The 5,322-nt window shown below is 43.2% G+C and overlaps 1 protein-coding gene across 4 annotated transcripts in view; it reads right to left on the reverse strand.

The window, feature by feature from the left end:
• LOC108749946 (glutamate-gated chloride channel) overlaps window positions 1–5,322 on the reverse strand; it is an 80,425-nt gene that overhangs the window by 41,195 nt on the left and 33,908 nt on the right. Inside the window, exon 1 of one of the 4 annotated variants that reach the window (XM_018489015.1) lies at window positions 4,617–5,255. The exons of 1 other annotated variant lie outside the window; for it this stretch is intronic. The gene's annotated coding sequence lies outside the window, so the exon portion shown is untranslated. Of the gene's footprint in view, window positions 1–74; window positions 95–144; window positions 187–4,616; window positions 5,256–5,322 lie in introns of those variants that run through there. 2 more of the 4 variants (XM_018489019.1, XM_018489018.1) reach the window with 2 other exon arrangements.

Genomic DNA, 5,322 nt, shown 5'->3' on the forward strand with positions numbered 1-5,322 from the left:
GTACGCCTTTATGCGTACCGCACAAGAGTATCAACGAGATTAAGTTGATTATACGTGCAGAAGGAAATACACACGTTCCCTCTCTATATACGAGTATAGATATCACAACTTGAGTTTCAACGTAAAGAAGAATTGGAGCGATACCAAACGCTGTTCGTGGATTACTGAGAGGGTGTCGGACGGTGAATTCTCTTCGAGGTTCCCGTCCGCGAATGACAGGTTCTATATATTCGCCCATCCATCTCGCTTATCTCATTCGAGGAGGTAACTCAATGATAATTGCGAATTGGATGACCGCCCCGACCGTGAATTGAGGTAGAAGCCTGTAGAGATGGTCGCGTTGTATTAAGAATTGAATAGGTGCCAAGACGCACACGTGGCCTATTTTTGTCGGGGAAACGTGGAATTTTGAAGTGAGCGAATTGAGCGATCATGTGGGAAATCTCGTGAACGCACGTGTCTGTTTTATAACTTAAGCTGCAATTCTGAGCAAAATTCTGTTGCAACGCGAAATATATAGCGGCTGAAAAGTCTACAAATAGCTGCGTAATGAGAATTCCTAGAGAATTACGAGTGTCCGAAGCTAGCGCGAAACATGGTAGATGCCCCCGAGCGACGTCCGTCGGCAATATTGCCGGGTAACCCGAAAGTTTCGAGTACTGTGACCCAAACCCGACCCGCGTTACAGCCGACCCGACCCCGAGCTAGAAGCCGAGATATCCGCAGATTCCAAGTACTTGAGAGACCTTAATCGTCTGTTTGAATGCTTCGCGGTCAATTTCTCTCTCCTGCTCCTCTTTCACCTATGCATTATTGTTGTCGAGATATGCGCATAATTTTAAATTTTAATTAAAAAATTATCTATACATTCGCAAAGAGAGGATACTAGAGTATCATCCCATGCAAGTATTCTTACCTAAGCAAAGATTTACCTCAATTTAAATACTTATTTTTAAATGGCGTGACTATCTCGAAACTGAGAGAATTAAACCTGCAAATGAATCTTGCGCAAATATTTGCGCAAGATTCATTTGCGGGTCGCGTATGTTCGACATTTTAATCTTTGCTATATAATATTTTATAATTTCCTTCCGTCGTAGAATACTACCCTGTTTGCTGTATGAATCATTGGTAATTGACGGAAGCGATGAAGTACGCCAACGCGAAAATCATTTTGACGGACTTTATTCCGGATGGTAACAGACGAGAGGAAAATGATCATCACGTGAAGGCGTGATTGCAGTTAACGAGCGTCCGTACGCGAACGGCAAACAAGTGAGCGGACAAGTACGTAATAAGAGGTCCTTTTTAGTATCAGCAATGTCAGTGTCGTTCGCGGCATAGGGGAAGAGACGAGAGTCACCCTTATCGACACGCAATATCTTTGTTCGTTATTAAATTACACTCGATCTGCTAACACGTATCATTAATGAATCAGTACTTTCTCAGCGGACACTGTAACGATGAACGGTTTCTGCTAATTTTAAATTTTATAAATATATACGTATTGATAAATACATACTCTCTAAATTTTAATCAGTGAATAGTCACTAATTACCCAGTGGCATACTTGATAATACTGGATATAATCAGTGAAGTAAAAAGTTCAACTGAAAAAGGATGAATGTTTGAGCATTACAATTGAAATATCGATATTTGCACGTTAATTTCAATCATCTAATATTATATTCATTGAACTTATAACTAAAATAAGATTAGTTAGATCACATAATAAGGATTAGATAGCTTAGGGGTCTCACATTTTATTCACTGATCACTTGGCACTGATATCAGTGCTCAGCTCCACTGATTCAGATTTAGAGAGTAAACGTTTTAAGTATTACGAAATTGATCGACTTATCGCCCAGAACAACGCGTGTAAGGCCAGTGAAATTCGACCAATGAGGACGAAAGAATTTTAGCTCCTATTATTTTGATTGACCAAATTCAATCTTTCAATCTCAATCATCAATGCGTAATCTGATTCCAACCTAATGCGGGGTCTACAACAGAAGTAGCGGTCGTAGAGTCTTAAGTCGTAAAAAATTAACCAATCACAGTCGAATATGAGAAGAATAATTGACTATGATTGGTCAATTTTCTACGATCCTACGACCGCTACGACTTCTATTCTGTAGACTCCATATAAGAGGGTCAGCACACATTTTCCGTAACAGTAAGACATAAAAGTTAGTCAATCAGAGCTTTTGTTTTTAAAAATTCTTGACTGTGATTCGTTAATTCTTATGATTACTTATGATTACGACAAGTGTGTAGCTCTAAGGCCAGAATCAGACTACGTATTGAAGATTGAGATTGAAGATTCAAGATTGAAATTTTAACCAATAAGAAAAAAGGAATTTTAACTCTTGTTGTTTTTATTGGTCAAATTTTAACCTTTCAATCTTCAATGCGCAATCTGGCTCCGACCTAAGTGCCGAAACACAAGAGGAGTAGTAAGCCGTCAAGTCGTAAGATATTAGCCAATCACAATCGAATATAAAAATAATCGACTACGATTGGTTGATTTCTTATGACTTAAAACTTACCGCACCTATTATGTTTCAGGATTAACGCGATGACTATTGAGAGATTCTATAACAAAGTCTGATCGCGAGATGACAAATTTTGAGTGACCCGTCATTTTTGTTAAGTTTAGTAAGTTGAATAAGATAGTATAAGTCAGAATGATTAAAATAGAATGAGTAAGGTAGTATAAGTTAAAATAAGATAATATAAAAGAGAGAGAGAGAGAGAGAGAGAGAGAGAGAGAGAAAGCATGTATATTCTTCTATCTTACTCTTGTTTTGACAAAATTGCTCTTATAAGGTCTCTAGCGTCTATGATAGAGTAGTGAGTCTTAAGAAATTGACCAAACGATTATTCTCCTAGCATTCGATTGTGATTGGTCAATTTCTCACGACTTAAGGTTTACTACCCTACTGTAGACGGCGTTGAGAAAGAAAATTCCAAGGTAGAGTCGTATTCTCGAGGTGGACTCGCGCGAAAGAACGAGTGAGCTACGAATCGTGAAACTTGCTGCAATCTGTGTATAAAAATAAATGTTTCCCAATTGTGTTCCGAGTATCAGTCCCAAGAGTTACGCGCGAGTGTATTAAGAATATCGATCTCTTTTGGAGATCTAATAGACCCTATCTTCATACCGAAGCTACATGAATAGACCACGCGGACACTATAACTCATAATTTAGGTACGGCGCTGACAAATGGTGACAAAGAAGAAGAGCGCGTGTGGGTAGGTTACCGAAGAGGGGAAGGCAAGCGATTTACGACACATACTCTCTCCTCCACGAGCTAGTTTGCCATCTGTATTTCCATCTCTTTCATCATTATTGCAGAGTAATGCCCTGAACGAATACGAGGATTTCGTCCGCGACAGATTAGCTTATCGTGCAAAATCATGGATCAACGTGATCAGTCATCGATTGGTAAAAGCCAATTTAATGGAGGGTAAATAAAGCGCTCGAAAATGCATCTGCGCCGTAGTTTAATGGCATCATATATTTGACACGTCCCTGCAATTTATCAATCTTGATGCAACCTTAATGGCAAAATGTACATACGTCATGCTTATCGTTACGCAAAATCCGACGGAAAACGGAATTAGCATAGAGCGCGTGATAAAAATCTAAATATTTGTAGCCTGTCCCGCAACATTATTGCACAAATCAATTATCTCTAAACGTCTTTCTTTCTTTGTTCTTCTTCTCCCTTTCTCTTGACTTTATCGATTTACTTTTACAGATACAAATAAGGGAATGATCATCACCCACACCGAGATATTCATTATATTTCAATAAATATATTTGAAAACCTTTTACACTATATAATATATGTACATTTAACCGCTAAATTACGCGTTAGATTAGGCGTAACGACACGGTGACAAATCGAGATGTTGTTGCATGACGAAGAGATGCAGTTTTCTGGTCGCACAATCTTTGACAATGTCCAGCGATTGACCCATCAATTTGTTCGTCCGCGTATTCCGTTACATTCGTATCTGCGATCCGTCTTTCCGTTCTGCCAATTGCCCATATTTATCTGTCCGTCCCGTCCGTTTCGGCGTTGCCGTCGATCCGCCCATCGGGTCCATCGGTCCATCTATCAACCCTCTGCCCGTCCATCCCGTGTCACCCGCCGAGAACTGAATGCGTGCGTGCGTACATGCGTGCGTGCGTGCGTGCATACTTATCCAATCTATCCGCCAATCTATTCAACTTGTTCGCGAGCCTTCTCTCTCTCTCTCTCTCTCTCGCTCTCTCTCTCGCCCCCCTCTCTCTCTCTCTCGCTCTCTCCCTTATTTTATCTACCTGTTTATCTATCTTTCGCAATCGTTTGCTTTCTTCGCGCTCCCACTTGGATCTTGACACGCCGCCTCGATCGACCTACAGAACGACCTATCGCGCGCCCGTTCAACTCGTTCTCCACTCCCGAGACGAGTCCCACGAGAGTCCCGGGAATTCCCCGAGACGTGTGGTTCTCTCGTGCGGACGTCGCGCCGCGAGATCCGGAAGGAGGTTCGCGCGCGCTCGCGGCCAACGGCACGCAGCCGTCAAAGTCGGGATAGAATGGAAGCTGTCGCTGGACCCTTACCTGGAGAGGCTGACAATCCTAGATGCTGGACACCCCGCAGCTACGCTCGATTACTGGCATAGCGTGGCTCTTCTTCGGCACGACACTCTGACAGGCCGCCGAACTCTCTCCCTCTCTCTCTCTCTCTCTCTTTCTTTCTCTCTCTATCTATCTAACTATCTCTCTCCTCTCTCTCTCTCTTTCTCTCTCTCTCTCTCTCTCTATCTCTCTCTCGCTCGACTCGTAAAGTGTCCTACCTCGTGAGGTTCGTCTCCTGGACTGCCACCGTGGAGAAAGCTACATGCACCCATACCTACTACCTGGTTGCTAGCGCTATTGATCCAGGACCCCCAGACTCCCAACCGACCCACGCAGACGCCTCGCGTTGCTGCGTCGCTTTAGCAACGTGACGTCATTCACCGCCCCGCGACGCCCAGCCCGCCGCCAGGATTTTCTATACATCTTTCGCCTCTCTCTCGCAAACCTTTCCAGCGCTGCTGCCGCCACCGCAGCTGCGGCCGCTACCACCACCGCTACCGACGACGACGACGACGTCGGCGCCACCGGTTCCTCTGGGTCCCAACATCCCTGTGTACCACACAACATCACGTCACCGATCTCGCCACGAACGCCCGATTTCAACGAACTACGTACATGTATATAGCGCCATTGATAAAATGAAATCTCTCTCTCTCTCTCTCTCTCTTTCTCTCTCTCTCTCTCTCTC

This window comes from Trachymyrmex septentrionalis, unplaced genomic scaffold (assembly GCF_001594115.1).
Source record: "Trachymyrmex septentrionalis isolate Tsep2-gDNA-1 unplaced genomic scaffold, Tsep1.0 scaffold32, whole genome shotgun sequence".
Classification (NCBI taxonomy): Eukaryota; Metazoa; Arthropoda; class Insecta; order Hymenoptera; family Formicidae; genus Trachymyrmex; species Trachymyrmex septentrionalis.